This window comes from Helianthus annuus, chromosome 10 (genome assembly GCF_002127325.2).
Source record: "Helianthus annuus cultivar XRQ/B chromosome 10, HanXRQr2.0-SUNRISE, whole genome shotgun sequence".
In the NCBI taxonomy this organism is placed as follows: domain Eukaryota; kingdom Viridiplantae; phylum Streptophyta; class Magnoliopsida; order Asterales; family Asteraceae; genus Helianthus; species Helianthus annuus.
This window is the reverse complement of record NC_035442.2, coordinates 151,619,039-151,629,634: the sequence shown is the minus strand read 5'-3', so window position 1 is coordinate 151,629,634 and position 10,596 is coordinate 151,619,039. Positions and strand designations below refer to the sequence as shown.

Below are 10,596 nucleotides of genomic sequence, written 5' to 3'. Positions count from 1 at the left end.
CTGTGATCGGTGTAAATAGTGCACTTGGTACCGTACAGGTAGTGTCGCCATATCTTAAGCGCGAAAACAACAGCTCCCAGCTCTAGATCGTGCGTCGTGTAGTTTCGTTCATGAACTTTGAGTTGCCGCGAAGCGTAGGCAATGACTTTATCCCGTTGCATCAATACGCAACCAAGCCCATGTATCGATGCGTCACAATAAACCACAAAATCATCCGTGTGTAACACCCCGAAAACGGGTTTGGTAATCAAACCTCGTTAATAGTAAAAACGGGTAAAATACCGTTAGTGGTAAAATTAATCCGTTGAATATTATGACTTAAATAAAAAAAATGTGTAATATTTATTAAAAGGATGGGAAATAGGGTTAAACTAACAAAACCTTATGTTAAACAAAAGTGAGGTGCTATTATTGTCAAAAACTAAACTTAAATTACAAGTTTAGTAAAAACAAAAGCCAAACACCCCAAAACTACTCCCTGGTCGACCAGAGAAGAACCCAGGGGCGACACCCACCTTCCAAACCCTAGATTTCACCTAAAGCTCACAAATTGGAGCCCTTAATCTGCTCTAAATCAAGTCTCAAACACAGATTAGTGATCACCTCGTTGCGGGGATCAAAAGGTATGTAAAATTTTGGTATTTTGATTCATGTTCAGTTTTAGGTTAATTGAGAAAATCAAAAATTGAGCATGCATGATTGTTGTATTGGTGAAATTTGAAGCAAACTGATGTTTAGAGACAAACCCTAGACGCAAACTTTTAGAATTGTGCCACAAACTAGTGATTAGCCAATTACCCAAGTATGAGCCAAGTGGGTTTTGCATATTATGATGAACACTTGAATTAGAGTGTTAAATTGATGAATATTTGATGTTATGGTACTAGTACTAGGTGTAATTCATGAACACTAGACTTGGAGGGTTGATTTTGATGTAAATCTTGGTGAAAATAACTAGTTATGAACTAGTTAGTAAATATGTAAAACTATGCACTTTAGGTGTTTGATAAAATGCCAAGGAGAAAGCCAAATGTTGAAATTTAGAACGAAACGCTTATTTGAATAAGTATGGCTAGTTAAATGAAATACAAAACAAGAAGAGTTCTAATAATCATGTTGATTTAGACATAATGTTGTAAACCATGTGATTGAAAGTAGTTAACCTTGATAAACTAAGTTAACCAATCATGAAGTCGAATAATAGCTTCGACATAGGAAATTAAGTGAGGTGGAATAGTCGTGATTTTTAAATGACTAACTTAACCGCCTTGTAAATGATGACAATAGTTTGACGCTTGACAAGCTAGGTGGGAGCTTGTGGATGAAGCGGGTCAAACGGATCAAGAACGGAAGGAAAAGCATGGCATGGATGCGAGGTAAGTAAAGCTTACACCCATTTGTAGTAAACGTATGTATTTTATAGATGATAAATGTGACAACCGTTTACATTCGAAATTGAAGTTCCAACACTAAGCGATATGAGTCGGAACGAATAAAAATGATCAAAACCATGGTTAATGGTAAAATGGACAAAAGGGTAATTTAGTCGTGAATCGACTAAGAAATTATAAGATTTCCTTAAGGTTACCTTATAGCGAAACTAGTAAAAAAAAAGGGGGTAAATTAGTCACATGTTGACTATATGTAAGTTGGGATTAAAAGTATAATCGTGGTGTAAGCCATAACGAGTTAAATACGTAAGAAGAATGATCTTGTGGTTAAAACTTGAAATGGGTCGGATGTGTGAATGGGATATTAAAAGCCACGTTTTGACATAAGTATAAATGTTTGATCATAAATACCAAATGGGTCAAATGGTGGTGATGACACCATTTGACAATATCGACTAATGTTTGGTTGTTAAGTCAAATGTTCACAGGAGTGAACGGGAAGTGGATTTTGCGTCGCTATAAAGTAGCGGCTAATAAAAGAAAGGTACAAAACGGGTCTATATGTTGACTCGAGCCAGGTACGCATTAATTAGATTATAGTTAAACGTGCGATTTTGGTCAAAATATGGTTAGAACTCGTTGGTAGTCGTCAAAAAGGAAGGAATTCCGTAGACGAGCCAAATGGGTCGAATAATCAAGTAAGGCATGGTTATTGTTTCGGATTATGATGGTTTGATGGTTGATTTTGAATATTTTATAACATATTAGAAACACGAGGTTTTAATGAATTAGTATCATAGAAAAACTGAAAACCGAGAGTCGGGTCTTGGAGTAATGATCAAACAAAACAAAACCTGACATTCCAGGTACTACCGTAAATTACGGTAGAACCGTAATTTACGGTGGTTGTGATATGGTTTACGGAGCAGATCTTCTGGTTTACGATGACCAGACATTTCCAGGTCTCACCGTAAATTATGGTGATACCGTAATTTACGGTGGACTCAGAATCACTTTTATATTTTTTTGTTATTTCTAAGGTGGCATTAAGCCTTGGGATTATATTATTATATAACAACGTCAAAACTAATGATTTCAACGGTTTTGATCATAGGTGAATGCCAAGAGTGCCCGGACGAAGATCAAGCTCGATGGGGAACCGAACACAATAAAATCTAACACTCGGGATTAAAGCTTCCGCACGGCGTTACGTCATATCTTTTAAACGACGAACTTATTTATATTACGTTGAAAGCTTTTAAGTTGTAAAAGTTTTTAGATTACTCGCATTTTCTAAGAATACTTAATCGTAACTTCATGTTTGTTTTCGTTAATTATACGAAAACCTTTCAAATTATAACATGGGTGTTACACCGTGCCCTCTGGCAATGAAAGTATGGGTGCGCTGCATAGTCTATCCTTTAAGTACTGAAAAACAGTTTCCTGTGTATTACCCCAACGGTAGGTAACACCTTTCTGTGTCAGCATTGTAAGCGGCTGTGCGATCTTTGAAAAGTCTTTAATGAATCGTCTCTAGTACCCTGCCAAACCCAAGAATTGGCGTATTTCCGTTGGTGTACGCGGTGCAGGCCAGTTCCTGATCGAATCTACCTTGGATGGATCGACATGAATCCCATCCTTGTTCACCACATGGCCTAAGAAGTGGACTTCACGAAGCCAGAAGTCGCATTTTGAAAACTTGGCGTACAGTTGTTCTTTTCGAAGAAGTTCCAAGATAAGACGTAAGTGCTGTTCGTGTTCCTCCTGACTCTTGGAGTAAATAAGGATGTCGTCGATAAAGACAATTACAAACTTGTCTAGATAGGGTTTGCACACCCTGTTCATAAGATCCATGAAAACTGCAGGCGCGTTCGTTAGCCCGAATGGCATGACTAGAAACTCGTAATGGCCGTAGCGAGTTCTAAATGCTGTCTTAGAGACGTCCTCATCCCGGACTCTCAACTGATGGTAACCGGACCTAAGATCGATCTTGGGGTAGTAGCTCGACCCTTTCAATTGGTCGAATAAGTCGTCGATGCAAGGAAGAGGATAACGGTTCTTCACTGTGACCTTGTTCAGTTCGCGGTAGTCTTTGCACATTCTGAAAGTGCCATCCTTCTTTTTCACGAATAATACTGGAGCTCCCCAAGGCGAAGAGCTTGGACGAATAAAGCCCTTATCCAAGAGCTCTTGTAATTGCTTTGATAGTTCTTCTAGTTCAGTTGGAGCCAAACGATACAGTGCGCGAGCTATAGGTGCTGCTCCTGGAGCTAGCTCGACTTGAAACTCGACCTGGCGATGAGGCGGTAGACCAGGTAAATCTTCAGGGAACACTTGAGGAAATTCGCGTACCACAGGAATATCCTCTATTCTTTTCTCTTTCGTCGATGCATCCGTAACTAGTGCCAAAATGGCAGTGTGACCCTTTCGCAAACATTTCTGTGCCTTCAAGAAAGAGATGATGCCAACCACAGCACCACTCTTGTCGCCCTGAACTTCGAGAGGTTCTTGACCAGAACGGGGAATACGAATAATCTTCTCCTTACATAGGATCTCTGCTTGCTGCTTGGATAACCAATCCATGCCAACGACAATGTCAAAACTACCCAGAACTATTGGAAGGAGGTCGATGGAGAAAGCTTGACCAGCGAGGATAAGATTACAACCCTGAACTATATGTGTGGCCTCTAGACTTTTACCATTAGCTAATTCTATGACATGTTTGGTGTTTAGGGGAGTTGGTGCACGTTTTAACATTTGGCTAACTTTCAAAGACACATAACTTGTATCCGCACCCGAATCAAACAAAACAGTAACGTAAATGTCGTCGAGAAGAAACTTACCCATGATCACGTTAGGATCGTTCCTTGCGTCACCTCGACCCAGCACAAAAGCACGACCCCTAGCTTCATTGTCGTTATTGTTCCCACCGTTGTTGTTACCATTGCCTTGGTTGTTGTTGTTGTTGTTGAGATTCTGGTTCTGGTTTAACTGGGGGCAATCACGCTTGAAATGACCTTCAGCCCCACACTGGAAACATCCCCGGTTTCCTCGCTGTTGCTGCTGCTGCGGGTTTTGTGGAGCTGGTGGTGGGAGTTGCTGATTCTGATTTGCAGGTCGCGAACTCCTGCAGTCTTTAGCTTCATGCCCTAACTTGAGACATCTCTGACAACGTTCCTTGCGACACCGTCCACTGTGGTGTCTGTTGCACCTATTACATAGTGGGTGAATTCCCCGATATCCACCCTGCCCCTGACTGCCTGATGATTGCTGACCCAGATTCTGGTAGTCATTTGTCTTACGCCGCTGTGCTTGAAACTGAACAGAAACTGATCCCCTGCTGGAATCCCCATCCCATTTTCTCTTGTTGTCACTGGGAGTAGCAAGTGTAGTAGAAGTAGTAACGGTAGCAGTAGCGCTGATACGTTTAGGCAGCCTGTTCTGTTCCACTGCCTGATCCGTGAGGCGATGAGCGAGGCGTTGAATAGCCTGGATGTTGTCAAGATTAGCCGATGTCACATGGCTCTGGATTTCTGGCGCTAACCCCTTGAGATACAACTCAATGCGCTTGATTGGAGGGTCCACCATAGTTGGACACAGCACGGCCAGCTCGTTTGATCTTTTAGTATAAGCTTCAATTTCTGACCCAGTCATTTTCAGATGGTAAAACTCATCTTCCAACTTGTGAATGTCTTCCCGTGTGCAGAATTCCCTTTTGATCAGTTCCTTGAAATCATTCCAAGGGGTGGCGTTAGCAGCTGCCAACCCTAGGATCTGTACTTGCGCGTTCCACCAAGTTAACGCGATTCCTTCCAAAGTACCAGTGGCGTACTTGACCCTGCGAGCCTCAGGGCATTCACACATTTCAAATACTGACTCTAGCTTCTCAAACCAATGGAGGAGTCCCACTGCCCCCTCGGTGCCACTGAATGTGCTTGGACGACAGTCCATGAAGTTCTTGAACGTGCAGACAGGTTGTGGAGCGTTTTGACCTATTGTGCATAGAATAGGACAATATTAAGTACAAAGGTTGTTTTAGGAATGTTGGATTCAAAGATCCTAGTGTGTATCCCATACGCATGGTATACTACCTGCTTGTGCAGCTGCAAGTGCCGCAGCTACTTGTTCAGCAATGAGAGCCGTCAACTGGGCTTGAGTCATGTTCACACGTCTAGACATGATCTTCATAGTAAAAGTAGAATAAGTGAGAATGGTTCGCGAGTAGTGCGATGACAGAAGAGTGTAAGCACATAGGTGTTCTCATGTAATAACGAATAGTAAGCAATGTAATCTAAGCATACCACGAGCAAAGTTCTATGTAATTCTAGCATGTAGGCAATAAACATAAACCTTATTACCTAGGATATTGAGTCTTGCACGTGGAGCGAGGCGTCGTTGTGGATCGTTGAGAGCACTGTTCTGGTTATAGTCTGGTTTTAATAAAAACGTTTTCCCCATATTAAAACCAAGTTCTCTATAACCAATGGCTCTGATACCAATCTGTCACACCCCCAAAATCCACACGCGGAGTACCACCGCTTGGAGGCGTGACATGACCAGGATCAAGCCACCAATCATATTGGACATAGTATATAATAATCGAAGTAGTTTGTAAAAGCCCAATTCAATATAATTGTTGTTCGAACCAAACATAGCTTAAGTAGCGGAAGCACAATATGGAAACCCAATGTATGTAATAAGTTCAAGTGTTATAAAGTTTAACATAACATCCACGATCCATGCTCCACAACGACCTGCTCCTCCCTGTGCAAGCTCCATATGTACCTAAGGTCCTGCAAGGCATGCAGCAGAGAGTCAACAACTAGTTGAGCGAGTTCACAGTTTATAGTTCAGTAATTGTAATAGTATAGTAAGCCTTGTATTCGTTCATTAAGTCATGTATCGTATTAGTTCGTATCGCAGCCCTCTAGGCATGTATGCGAAGATTAGGGAAAGTTTCCAAGTATTCTAGACTAGGTATATTTGTATCGCGGCCACCCGGCACATGTGCGAAGTTTAGTGAATAGTTTGCAGCCTTCCTAGGCATGTGTGCGAAGATTAGTCATAATATCGCGGCCAACCCCGACGTGTGTGCGAAGATCAGTTCTATAAGTATCACTAGTCTAGTCGTATCTTATCAATAACCCATCCTCACCCGAGGACCATATAACTAAGTTCCATAAGCTAGGTAAGTACAAGTAAATAATCCAAACCTATTCCCACCCTGGGAACCCCATGCCTTGGCTGTGTGAACTCACCTTGGTTTGCTCGGTATGCTATGTTATGTGTTCACAAGTAATCAGTCAAGTCCTATTGTATGCACGTGTAATAAATCAGTTCCTGTTCGTAATGATACGCAGGTAATCTATGTCACAAAGCGTTTGACAGTTAACATCATGCATCACATAAACAGCTAATCACATTCATGCAGCTTAAGCTTTACATTCAAGGCTTTTCTCAGTTTGTTTTAACTCAGTTACTCATCAACAGTCTTAGTAAGTTTAACCGTGTTACAACGTTACTCAGAATTTCAGAACTAGCATGCCTAGGAGGGTTAACACCCGTAACAGGGTTATCACATCAACAAAGCACATCAAAGAAAGTCGGACAAGATCATCTCAAAGGTCGAACTATAACTATGAGTAATAAAAGTCGGACCTAACACTAATACAAGTGAAAGTCGGACATGTGGTAAGCATAAAGAACTCGGACATCATGCATATGTTAATAAAGTCGGACCCTATCCCTTATATCATTCAAAAACTCGGACCCCCTAGGCATTACATAAAACTCGGACCAAGGTAACACCCCCCCCCCCAAACTCGGACAGGGGGTGTCCCTTCACAAAGTCGGACAAGAGGAAAGGGCACAAAACTCGGACATCACATGGGGTGTCAAAACTCGGACCACATCCCTCTTTCAAAGGTCGGACCCCCCTTTAAATCACATAAAAGTCGGACTAGTGTTCCTAGGCTCAAAGTTCAGACCAAGTCCATCCACCAAAAGTCGGACATGTGAACAATGACTTAAAACTCGGACATTGGTTCATAATAAAATTCGGACCCTTGTCTAGTGAACAAAAGTCGGACAAGTGCACAATGTACAAACTCGGATTCAAGGCATGATTCACACAAAACTCTGACAAACATAACTCATTAGATATTCAATTCCATTGTAACGATTGTAACAGTTACGTTTTTGGTTTTCACACAATCAGGAAACCCTAACTCATACAGTGCGTAGCAGAAATCAAATCAACAATTAACATTTTCATCATATCAGACATATCTTGACAACAAGCAAACAATTACACAACTAATCATCATCATATCACAATAATCAGCATCAATCAAAAACACAGAACCATCATATGAAGAACTAGGGTTTACAAGAATTACAAGAATCAAGAATTGATAACAATCAAATAATCAATAAACAATTACCTTGGATTGTTTCTAGATAAAGAGAGGAAATCAAGAGTGATGAAGATCTTGTGCCAATGATGATGGTGATGATTGCCAGAGATAATCAGAGAATATGCAAATACGTGTTTTGGTTTGTGTGTGGTGATTAGTGAATGATTAGGGTTAAGAATCATTAGGATTTCACTAATTACTCTATACATCCCCAAGTATTATCTTTTACATATTTACACCATCTCAAAATAATTCACAGTTTCACCACTAAGTTCATACATTTGACAAATCTTTCATAAGTAACACATAACCATACTCAAATACAATATACTTAACTGAATCAAAAGGTATACAATTACAAATAAAACCAATTGTGCAAATAAACACTAAACAAGCAGTGAACGTGCAATAACTGCGAAAGTAGAATCTTGGAAACTCGAGTTGTCACATTATCCCCAACTTGAAAGAAATTTCGTCCCGAAATTTAGCATGCGGTTACTGAGGAAGCTAGGTATGTTGTATCGTTTACTGGTTTTTCCTGGGGTGTCACAACTAATATGAGTTAGAGTAAACTGCCGAGGTGTTTCTTGTGGTTGTCCCAAATTTCACCTTTAGTCCATACTTTTATAAAATATTAAAATTATATGTGTGTTCGATCGCTAGTTACTCGGATGACTCAATGACTGAATAGTCGTTAGTTTTTCACTTCATTTGGTATTTGGTGTGAAATGACTAAGAGGGTGTTTGAGATTACGTTTTGAAGAGATTATTTGATTATTGCGTTTGTAAAACATAAATAATCTAAAAAAGTGTTTGGATGAAAAAGTGATTATCTGCCTCCAAAACGCAGTTTTGGAGAAGCATGTACCTACATGCTTTTTCAAAACGCAGTTTTGAAAACGCAAAATCTATTTTGAAAACGCATAATCTATTTTGAAAACGCAACACCAAACACCCCCTAATTACCATTACTATTAAGAAAGTAATTCAAACATTTAAAATTACTCGTTTAAGAATTCACGTGGACCCCGTCTTTTTTAACTAATAGAAAAACTATTAAGTGTACCGTACATCATCACCACTATTCTCGTTTAATCTCCCTCTTGTCGGAAAGACGAGCCCCCCCACCACCGTCGAGCTTCATCTTCGTCGAAGAAGATAAAACCCATCCCAATCCCAACTTCTTCGCTTACGAGAGCTTAACATGCGTCCAATATGTTAGTATTTCAGGCCACCATCTGGATCTGAACAGAGGTTGTCTTCGTCGACGAAATTGTAAGCCAACGAAAAACAAAGGTTGTTTTCGGTCTGGTGAAGATCTAACAAAGGAAAAATGATATGGTATGGTTGTTCATCGTATGCATTTTCCATCAGCTGAAATGTAACGCTCCGCTTTTCGTACTTTCCATATTTAGAAAGTTGTATTCACATTTCTATTTTTAGCAACTTAAAATCGTGTTTCGTTCCAATCGGGTAATCACCTTGATTGTAATGGAAAATCTCATTTATACCAATCATGTTTGATTCATACTTATGTTACATGCAACCCAAGGCTTATTATACATTCGAGTCAGCAATCATACACACACGATACATAACGCATGCTTACATACACTTCTTGTACTTGAAAACCTTCAAAATATAAACTTTTAGCACAAAATAGCATCAATATACAAGTTCAGGGGCCAAAGTGACAAAAATCAAACTCCGGCTGATATATCAACACGTCGCGTCTCGCGGACTCTTAAGCCTTGCACGCCGCGCGACGCGATGACCCTTAATCTGCAGAATGTTGTTTCTTGAATCCGGGTTGGTCACCTTTCTCACCTCTTTTCTTCCCCAATCACCTTCAAACCTCATTAAAACTCAAACCCTACTAAACTACCATATAACCAAGCTTTCTATACCTTCATTTCACTTTCCACACTCTAAATTCACATAAAACACTCTCAAACTACTTGAAAAATAAGCTTTAGGGCAGATTCTTGCAAGTTCAAAAATGAGCTTCAAACTCACTTTCTTTATTTTCTTCATGAATTCTTGCTTCAAACTCGTTTGGAACACCTCTAGGAGTGTTTCCACAAGTTTAGTCGTAAACTAAGGTGGAATATCACAATTTTGAGGTCCAAACTTTCTGTTTTGGTTTAACTTTTACAAACTTTCCATGAAGTTGTTATTTATGTGGTAATCTTGAACCTACCTTGCTTCTAACCAAAACTATGATTGTGGGGCTTGAGTGTGGTAGATTCCCATAAGTTTAGAGGTCCGCACACCTCCTAGACTTTCTGTTTTAACAAGTTCCAAGCAACCTACAAGTGTTGAGACCATCCAAGCTCACCATCTTCAATGTGGTGAGACTTGTGTTTTGGCAATGTGTGAACCATGGAAGCCTTGGCTTTCCAACTATGTTCCACTACTTCACTTGCTTGATTTGTTAGTTAATCTTCCATCCAAGTTACCAAGTAAACTTACTAGTAACAAACTGACCAAACTATACCAAGTCTCCAAACATTTGCCATGATTGGAATGCGCTAGTCTAGTTTGAGTACATTTGGTTACTTGGTGAACTATATATGTACTTTATATCAATTCCATTCATGACCAACCGAAAGCATCAACTAAGTTGATAATTTTATGCTTTGGTGAATCATATAATGAGGTTTAATGGATGAAAATTGCTTGACATACTTGTTGATATATATACTACGCCCCGCTTGCGGTATGCACATATAATGTGTATATGTGTGGACCATCGGGGGGCAAAAGTGAAATTGCATGAATTTTAACGT

General features: G+C 40.0%; 1 long non-coding RNA gene across 1 annotated transcript; it reads left to right on the top strand.

The window, feature by feature from the left end:
- The first annotated feature begins 596 nt into the window (after positions 1-596).
- Positions 597-2,695, top strand: LOC110882948. The gene is made up of 3 exons (XR_002560306.2): positions 597-623; positions 1,288-1,969; positions 2,506-2,695. It is a non-coding gene; the product is annotated as an uncharacterized LOC110882948 (long non-coding RNA).
- Positions 2,696-10,596: the final 7,901 nt, after the last annotated feature.